Raw genomic sequence first — 10,621 nt, 5'->3', positions numbered from 1 at the left:
CCAGATAGCTTTTAGATAATAAATATACAAATAGATTGTAAATATATGTTGCCCCAAAATAATTGGTTCCTTCTGTTTTATAAAGTTACATTTGTAACTAAACCCTGATTTATAATAATTTACACCTAGAAATAGAATTTTCTCTTGATATGAAATTGGGTTTATCAGATTTGTCCTATCAGATTGACTCTTGCTATTGAAATTCTTGGATTGCAATAGATCTTTGCTTAAAAGTCAGCAAAGATGAGCTTAGGTCAATATAGGGCAGATGTTAGTATATGCCTTCTTCTTAATTTGGAAATTACCCAATATATTTATACTTTACACATAATACGTTAAGTTGAAGGAACTATAAACTTTGTTGTATACTGTCAAACTAATACACACAAAATATAAAGTTATTTCATTTCATTTGAGTTATACAATAAAATATCCTAACCATTTATTCAACAAAAATGATATGACTTTCTTGATTATCACATTGAATCAATGTTCACAGAACAGTGTGATGTACTAGGGATTACAGGAGGCACTACTTGGGTTTTGCCTAACTCTCTCTACTCCAAAGTCTATTCTCAAAGAATTAGATTTGTCACCAAAACAACATTTATAAGAATATGCTGTAAGTTCTGAAGATGATGTGATAGTACTCCAAATTTGTTTATTTTAGATGAAATATCACTGAAATATATGTTTAGCCTAATGTTGGATCATATCTAAAGTGCCTGGTGAAATGCCATTTTGAAAAATAGTATATCATGAATTAAGCTTGATGTGGTGCCACCTTAATATATTTTCTATTACAATTTGAATTTACACAAAGGCTTTTAAACTATGGGTTTCCTGTATTGATTACCCTATAGGCAGAGGCAGAGTATTGAGTGAGCCTGTCCTATTAGTGAACTCAGTGTTATCCATACTCAGTTTAGCCTTTGACCCTATCCTTTTGATGCATAAATGTGTTTAAATTCTTCCCAAATCCACATGTAATGCTCTTTTAAAGCTATATTATTATCTATAATGTGCATAATGTTTTTGTTGTTTTATAAATATGTTTTTCCCCACAGGGCTTTAGGACCATGACGTTGAATCTTCCTATGAGCAACTGTCATAAATATTTCATAAAGGTGCATTGCCAATAGATATCTGAAGGTTGCATGTTGACCAAAGAGATTTCATATTTGAACAGTATATACTACCTATGAAATGCCTTACAGGAAGATTTTGACCTGGCTTCAAATATAGAAAAATATAATAGGCATATGTGAAAATAAACAAACCTTTGTTATATGTATTGATTTTTTAATATTTTTAATGAAGTGTCATAGTCATCCAATTGTAAGCAAGGTGGTTAACACAAAGCAAAGAGATATATACGAAAATATCTTAAACTTTGATTCAATAAAACATGATATGACTTCCTCAGTTAGTGTTCACTGAGCAGTTTTGACATACTAGGTTTCGTACGAGGTGCCACTTGGTTTTTACCTCGCCTTCCCCACACCCAAATCTCTTCTCAAAGGATTAAATTTGTCATATCATGCAGACCTTGTGAAAAGCCATAGAAATCAACAATGAGGGCACAGAGCAGGGTCACCTGTCTCCAAAAAACTGCACTTGTCATTTATTTCATTGTTAGAACTTTAACTCGGCCATGTATTGATGTTTAGATAAAATGTGAATATCTCTGAGGGGACTGGATCTTTATCACACCTGGTCTTTTTATATTGTGCCCAAATTCTGATTTTATCCTAGTAGAAACACTGGTTTGGTTATAGGAAGGTGGAAAACATTTTGGGCTTGCCAATGCTTCCCAGATATGAAGGAAAGTGATTCCCAATGGTGGTGGGCGAAGGCCAAAATCATTATTAATGCTTTCACAAAAAACACTATAGAAAAAATATAAAATACATTATTTCATATAAAATTTAGTCATCCCATCAAACATTAAATATATTAACACTTTGAAATACTTATTTTAATATATTTCTTCATATGTTTATTGCTTTTATTTTTAAGCTGGTAATAAAACAAACGGACATTAGATTTTTTACATTTTATACATTTTACATCTTGGTATGGTTTGACCTAGCATGTTAGGAATACTCTCAAGATCTATTGAGGAACTGGATGTGGTGGCACATGCCTGTAATCCCAAGGGATCAGCAGGTTGGGACAGAATGATCACAAGTTTGAGGCTAGCCTCAGCAATTTAGGCTAAGCAACGTAGTGAGACCCTGTCTGAAAGATTAAAACAAAAATGGCTGGAAATGTTACTCGGTGGTAAACACCCCTGGGTTAAATCCCCAGTGTCAAAACAAATAAACAAGAAGAACTATTTAGGATTTGAAAACATAATTTTAATAACTGCATAATTTATTTAACCTTTTTGTTTGGGAGATTTTTGTTGCACTTCCAGTTTTTTTTTTTTTAAATATCATTATAAAGTATCATGAACATTCTTTGTTAAAAAAAAAAAAAAACTACATGTCCATAAAATTATTTCCTGTGGTTGAATTTTTAGAATTATTTGGTTAAAAGGTTTAGACAGTTTTAAAGCTATTAGTAATGTCAAATTTAAAAAACAACAACAACATAGACTTAAGTAAGGAGAGGCTAATCCAAAAGAATTATTGCAATAGGGAGAAATTTCTGACTTTGAGATTTGCATCCCAGAGGTCAGGGAGAAATGGACTTTTTTTTTTTTTTTTTTTTAACAGGGAGGGGTAAACAAAACTACAGAGAACCAAGGGCAGGAGAATGGAATGAGAGGTGACAGCCACGATGGGGCAGTTGACCAGGGGATGCTCTTTCCCCAAGGTTGGTCAAGTCTCCTGAGGGGTCATTAAGCAGATAATGCTTCATGTTTGTGTGCTCAAGGTGGGGCAAACCTTAGGGGAATCAGGGAATGAGAAACTTTTTTTTTTAGTTTGATCAAGTCAAGTTTGTCTTTTGACCTGATTGAAAGTTTAACAAACTCTTCCTTAAAGCCAAAGATAGTTGTCACTCTGCCTCTCGTTTTAGTTGACTCACACTAACACTGTGAGTAGAGAAAAAGACCCTCTCCTACTGGTGTAGGGGAGCCACGTTTTAGGCAAGTTACCAATGCCTGTGTCTAAGTTTCTTCATTAGTAAAACTGGATCATCCATAAGCATGTACCTCAAAGGGTTGTTATAAGGTATAAATCAGTTACTGGGTATATTAACTATCTATAAATACTTAACAGATATATGGAATTAATAGCTTAAAATAACATACACTTATTATTGCACAATGTCTGTGGTAAGGAGTCTAAGTGTTCCTTTGCTGGATCCTTTGTTTCAGAGTATCTCAAAGGGCAGCAATAAAGATATTGGCCAGAGCTTGGTCATCTGGAAGCTCTTCTGGGAAAAAATCTGCCCAAGCTCCTTCAGGTTGTTGGCAGAATTCAGAACTCAGTTCCTGGAGGATGGTTATGAAATAGGTGAGCTTTCAGGGGAGAGAAAAAAAGATCCTTAAGTAGAGGCAGATCTGGATCTATAACCATGACCAATCTTGCTCATGCCTTTAGTTGTGCAAAACCTCCAGGGTATGTTTGTAACAGATCAACTAGAACTAACATGTAATCCAGCCAGGTGCTGTGGCATGTGCCTGTGTTCTCAGCGATTAGGGAGGCTGAGGCAGGAGGATCTCAGTTCCAGGTTAGCCTCAGCAACTTAGTTCAGGAAACAAACTGGTCAAGAAGCAGCAAGCAACACTCAGAGGAGAAGAACTCCAAACTTTATTTTATGTCAGTGGGCCCACAGGAAAACAAAACTCCAATTTCTGAGCCCTGGTCCACAGTTTCTCACAATATTTATAGGTTTTTTGGCATTATCTTAGACCAAGTCTTATCACTGTTTTTTTTTTATCTTTGTATCTTTTTGCTGGTGATATGATTCTAAACCTAGAAGACCCTAAAAGTTCTACCAGAAAACTTTTAGAACTAGTAAATGAATCCAGCAAAGTAGCAGGATACAAAATCAACACTCATAAATCAAAGGCATTTCTGTATATCAGTGAAATGGAAACAAGGAAAACTACTCCATTTACAATAGCCTCAAAAAAATAATAATAATTAGGAATCAACCTAACAAAAGAGATGAAAGACCTCTACAATGAAAACTACAGAACACTAAAGAAAGAAGTCAAACAAGACCTTAGAAGATGGAAAGATCTACCTTGCTCTTGGATAAGCAGAATTAATATTGTCAAAATGACCATACTTCCAAAAGCACTATACAGATTTAATGCAATTCCAATCAAAATCCCAATGACATTCCTCATAGAAATAGAAAAAGCAATCATAAAATTCATCTGGAAAAATAAGAGACCCAGAATAGGAAAAGCAATCCTTAGCAAGAAGAGTGAAGCAGGTGGCATTGCTATACCAGACATTAAACTATACTACAGAGAAATGGTAACAAAAACAGCATTATATTGGCACCAAAACAGACTGGTAGACCAATGGGTACAGAATAGAGGACACAGAGACTAACCCACAAAATTATAATTATCTTATATTAGATGAAGGCACCAAAAACATACATTGGAGAAAAGATACCCTCTTCAAAAAATGGTGGTAGGAAAACTGGAAATCCATTTGCAACAAAATGAAATTAAATCCCTATCTCTCACTATACACAAAACTCAACTCAAAATGGATCAAGGACTTAGGAATAAAACCAGAGACCCTGCTTCTAATAGAAGAAAAAGTAGGCCCTAATCTCCATCATGTGGGATTAGGCCCCAACTTCCTTAATAAGACTCCTTTGGTGCAAGAATTAAAATCAAGAATCAATAAATGGGACGGACACAAACTAAAAAGTTTCTTCTCAGCAAAAGAAACAATCTGTGAGTGAACAGAGAACCTACATTTTGGGAGCAAATCTTGGGAGCAAACCCCTCACACATCAGATTGAGCACTAATCTCTAGGATATATAAAGAACTCAAAAACATAATCACCAAAGAAACAAATAACCCAATTAATAAATGGGCCAAGGACCTGAACAGATATTTCTCAGAAGAGGATATACAATTGTTACCGCTGTTCACCGGTGATGAGACCTTGCTTCCCCAATGTTGAAGAATAACACCAGAGAAGCACGCCGAAGCAAGGGCAGAGTAGGAATTAGAAGTTTATTAAAGGACAGCAGAAAAGACTTCTCCTGAGGAAGAAGGTTGTTTCCCCTTTTTATAGTTCTTTCAGTGATGGAATGTAGGTTGGAAGGCCTGAGGGGTGGGACACAGGTGGGCCAAAGAAGTAATCTGGGCAGCAAGGACTTCATTAACATTTCTTTGGGATGGGCTATCTTCAAATCTGCTGGGGCTGTTCATTAACATTTCTTTGGGATGGACTCTGGGCCTAGGACTTTTCTTAGGACTTCATTAACATTCCATGAGTTGTCCTGTGTTTCCAGGAATTCATTCTCAACATGGCCTCCGTTTTAGATCTTACTCGATATTAGATCTGATTTACCTAACTACACTGACTACCTAATTTTAAATCTGGCTTCATTCCCTCCTCTAATTTTGGGAACTCCTTACTGCTGTAAGGAAAGGGGGCAAAGATCGTTCTGGCTTCTTCAGGCTGAAAGCGGACGATGTTGGGCAAGCAGTTTGGAGTCCCCCTTTAAAAATCGGGTCTATCAAGTGGTCCATGATAGAAGTCCAATTGAGAAGTATTAGGCTGGAGGGCCATTTGAGTGATGGGTGGTCTATAAGAGAAACAAGAATTCATTAGTACTGGAACCAGATTGATGCAGCAATAAATGCCACAGCACAGGAATATGCCAAGGAGTATGATGACAAAGACGAAGACTAACAATGTTTTCCACCAGGAAGTACCAGAGAACCAGGAGCTAAGATAATGTTCCCATGACAAGGCTTTTATCTGAGCATGTAAATCTTTAAAGATATTTGTCACATTGCCAGAATTGTCAGGGATGTAAGCACAACATTTAACTTTTAGGGTTATAGATATCCTTTTTTTAAAGATACAGTTTAATAATTTAATGTCATCTGATCTTGCAAAATCTTTTTTCTAGTATGACCTCTGTATCTAATAGAGAAACCTTTAATTTTGTTACTTAGGGCTGGATAATCATACTAGCAAACACCAAGCCTACGTGTGTAGGTTAGTAATAGCTGTAGGCCTTAAACTAAAAACTACTCTGGCAGTTCCTTTTGATAGTTATCAGGCATTCCTACCTAAGAATCTCTTTTGCAGCCTCCAGTTTACTTATTCTTGGAAGTTACATTTAACTATTATTATTATTATTATTTCAAATGCCCAGGAATGGCTGTGTTTTGGTTTTAACTGTCTTTGCTAAGTGTTTAAGATGAAGTAGTCAAACTGAGTAGTCAAACTGACTTTTGTTTCTATCTATTGTTAACAGTCAGCTGAGTTTCCCTGGGAGTCCTGGGGGAACTTTACAGCAGCTTCTCAGATCAGCTAGTGCCATTTGCGCTAGGATGGGTCCAGGCCTTGCTTGACCATGTGGCTTCCCTTGGAAGCATCAGGGATGAGACATCAGGGATGTCTCCCTTCTCTGATGACCCTCCTCTTCATAGCAAATGCACTAATTGGCTTTTTGTTCTCCAGTGGTCTCATTAATCTCCCTGATTGGGAGGTTATGTGGCCCAGAGTTTTAAAGTTCTTTAGAGAAGTCCCCTGTTCCCTGGATTCAGACTGACTCAGAGGGCAAGAGCCAAACATTGGGGTTTTTTTGGCCCTTTTAATTTAACTTTAAAACTTAATCCTAAACATCCAGCAAATAAATTTCAACAGCCTTATTTTAAGAGTGCTGGGCTTCAATGTCTATCTCTCTATCCTGTAGGTGATAACTCATTATCTTAAATCAACCCAGGTTGTGTGTTCTTAAAGCAGTACCTCTGCAAAACATTAACAGGAAATCTTTAGATCATTTATAAGAAAACTACAAAATAAAATAAACAAGAGTAAAAACATATTTAGTTCATGTAATAGCTACCTTGAATTTTGGCAGAGTTATACATTATAATCCCCTGTTTGAGATCCTAGTAATCGTGACAAAAACCAACTTTTGGACACAACTTTAAATGTACTGAAATCTGGCCTACTTCTTTTGTAGTCATTTTCACAAGTAGTGAGATGGGACACAGAACCTTTTTCTCAGGGAAGGCGGGGTTCTTCATAAATCTTAAGTACTATAGTTCTGAAGCTGATCTTTGCTTTGTAGACATCATTTTACAAAGCCTACATAAATTGTTGCTCAAGTTCACATGAATATTAGCTAACATAATATAATATCACACCAAAAACATGAATTAAAGGCTGAAAGCTTTTAACCTTTTGTAGAAAAGTAGTAAAGTACTTTTGTGTTTTGTAATAAAACCTTTACATAGATTAGGCTCTCATTAACTTAAAAATACATTTAAATTGCATCTTAGTGTAAAAAGTAACATAGAACTTTATATATCTTATTGATAACAAGTCTAGTTATAGAACACAAATGATATAAATAAATCTCCAACTTGTTTTTCTTTTAAGCCTAAAATTACCATACAACTTTAGAACACCTGCTTGATATAATGCTCTTTTAAAGCTTCTACCTTACAGACTTGTATACCTGGAAGATATGAACACATTAATAGCACCATAATTACATTGATGTTTTTATATTAATCAAATTTAGCTTTTAAAGAAGTAACATAGCACAATTCTCTAAAACAACAGTTCTTGTTTAACCAGATGTTTAATTTCTTTAAGATTACTTGCTCAAAAACTTTACACATATAACCAACTTACACAGACCTTCTTTATCACTTACTAAAAACCCTCTTATTTACTTAATCATATAGACTCTTATCCAGAAACACATTTTCCTTCTATTAAATCCATACCTAGAACCTTTTAATTTTTCTTTTCCATCTGTTAACCTCCTTTTTTGTTTACATTTTGAAACAATGCTTATAAATTTCTGAATTTAAGCAGATTATTTCATAGACATCAACATTTTATTAGGGTCTTTTTTTGAACACCTAGAAAAACTTATAAGCTTAATTTTAAAGACATCTTTACTTTTATCTGTTTATCCAATTTAAATTGAACCATTTGAATCATGTGAATCAAAGATATTTGGATCCATTTTTTTTTAATTTTTCATGAGCGCTCCTCATTTATCTGCCAATTGTCATATCACTGCACGATATATGGACATACACACATACAGACATACAAGACATAACACAAGTGTAACACATAACACAATAGTAAAGGCCTTGTAGCTTTTCTCAGGTGAAATCTCCATTGCAATGTTTAAAAACTCAAAAATAGAACTTAAAAAAACAGAAAAACATTAACTTGTCTGTAGGATCAAAATCATGAACTCAAAAAAAATACAGAATCTAAGAAAAAGCAAGAGTCCTAGAAAAAATGACTGGCCAGTAATTAATAAATACAATACAATTTACTTTTTGGTCTAGTTTGTGTTCAGGTAAAAGACACCTTTACTTTTTTTTTTTTTCTTGGGCCTCAGATCCATCTCCAACTGCACTTGAAGGCTTTTTCTATTTGTATTTCAACTTAAGTCCTGGCTGAGATCTGGAAGGAATAGGAAAAACTGGAATTCTGAGCAGAAACCTCATGCCTAAGGCATTTTAACCATAAGTCACAATTTTCAGGTTTGGATGTTGAAAATTATGATACAAGTTTAAGATACAATTCACAAAATTTTATACCTCTATATCTTTCTACACTAGAAAAACTTGCTCACACAAAACTGAAAATAGAATCCTACTTGATAATATAAAAGCTACCATCAGAAGAAATTTCTTCAGGATCATTAAGCCACTTCCTTTGTTCTGAAGTTTCTAAAGTAGTATTAAGTTACATTAAATCACCTGAAAAAAATTTCAAAAGAGAACCACACACTACCATGTATGTCCAAAATTAAGCTTTAAAAATTTCCAAGACTGTTGCTATTCAATGTCACTTCAATAAGCTAGACCAGCATCCCAATCCAACACTTTCCTTTCCTAAATCTTACACACTGAGGGGAACAGATACCATATCATAATTTACTATCCTTGCCCAAGTTAATGCACTGGTACACCTAGTGAAATCTTCTCAGACTACCCAGTTCAAAAATTGATGAAAAAATAAAACTAAATGACTGGGAGTTACTTGCCAATTTGGAAGTAGAGTTCTTTAATTTTCCACTCTAAGTATTTAAGTTCTTGGGCATGAATTATCTGAAATCATAAACTAAACAATTACCTAAACCCAACTTTTAACTGCAAGATTATGCAATGCTTCAAAAACCCATTCAGATACCAGATTGTTACAATAAAAAATCATCTTTTAGATACACATTTAGCCAAGATCATTCCCAAGAATCAATCTATAATATCAACACATTACTGCATTCATTTTCCCTTCTTTTTTATTTTTTTTAAGTAGACAGAGGTGGAGTAATCCTTACAGTGCAGGGAAGGAAGAGGAAGTTCCCCAAAGCAAAATGGCTTTCGCAGCTGCTGGGAGTCCCTCAGCCCTTCCTTTTACTTACAGGATTAGCCCCTATGGTTAGGTCCAATCTAGACAATCTGGCATATCTCATATCTACTAACTTTCCAGTAGAGTCAGTTTTTATCTGCCTTAGGTCTTGAAGGGAGAAGGGGGTATGTACTTTGATCGGCCCAAATTCTCCTCCTGGCATCTCCTGGAGAGGTTTGCCTGTTGGGGCAGATGCAGAGAGGCCAGCAGATGGAGATTTTGTGGGTCCTCCCAATTCTTTTTCCTCAGTGAGTCTCCAAGATTTTCTCTCTTCATGGCAGATATCATAGCTAAGTCTACTTTACACTGTTGGCATAATTTAGGATTTTCCCTTAGAGCAAAGTAAACCTGAACATACAGCACCTCACATCATTTCCCTTCCTTTTTGCAAAATTTATCCAGCTGTAAAATTGTATTAAAATTGATACTTCCCTCTGGTGGCCAGGTTTCTCCATCAGAGAGTTTGTATTGAGGCCAGGCCAAGAAAATGAGGCGCTTTTTCTTGAGCGTCTGAGGGTTAAATCTATCCCAATTTTTCAATATGCAGGTTAGTGGTGCACCTGGCGTATTGGAGAGAGAGAAGCTCCCATCTGAGTGAGAAGAAAACAGGACTCAGGCTCCCACGTCGCACCGGAGAAAACTGTTCTCATTAGGAACATCTCCCTAAGCTTGAGCTTCCTAAACGGTCCAGAAAACCCATCTCTCACCTTGCTTTGCCAAGGGTATTTCTGCTCCCCTTTGGCAAAGTGCTAGGGTCTCAGTTTGCCCTGTGCCAGAGACCTTGGGAGGATTCAGACTTAAGGGAATTACTGCTTATCCTTCTGGCCACTAAAAATCCATTGCAAAAGAGAATCATATGCTCTTTTGTTGCCTTTGCTCTGTAGACTAAAGGAACCACCTAAGAGTAAGGAAAATCTACTGGTTATAAGGTAATGCTTTCTATCAGAGAGATTACGGGAGGAATGGATTCTAAAAATGCCTCTCTAGCAGCTTAAAGAGAACACAGCACATTTTAAATATTGGGGCAGTAAAACAGACTAGTGAAAGTTACCTATGCACCTTAGGG

This window comes from Callospermophilus lateralis, chromosome 5, assembly GCF_048772815.1.
Source record: "Callospermophilus lateralis isolate mCalLat2 chromosome 5, mCalLat2.hap1, whole genome shotgun sequence".
NCBI lineage: Eukaryota > Metazoa > Chordata > Mammalia > Rodentia > Sciuridae > Callospermophilus > Callospermophilus lateralis.
This window is presented reverse-complemented; position numbering follows the sequence as displayed.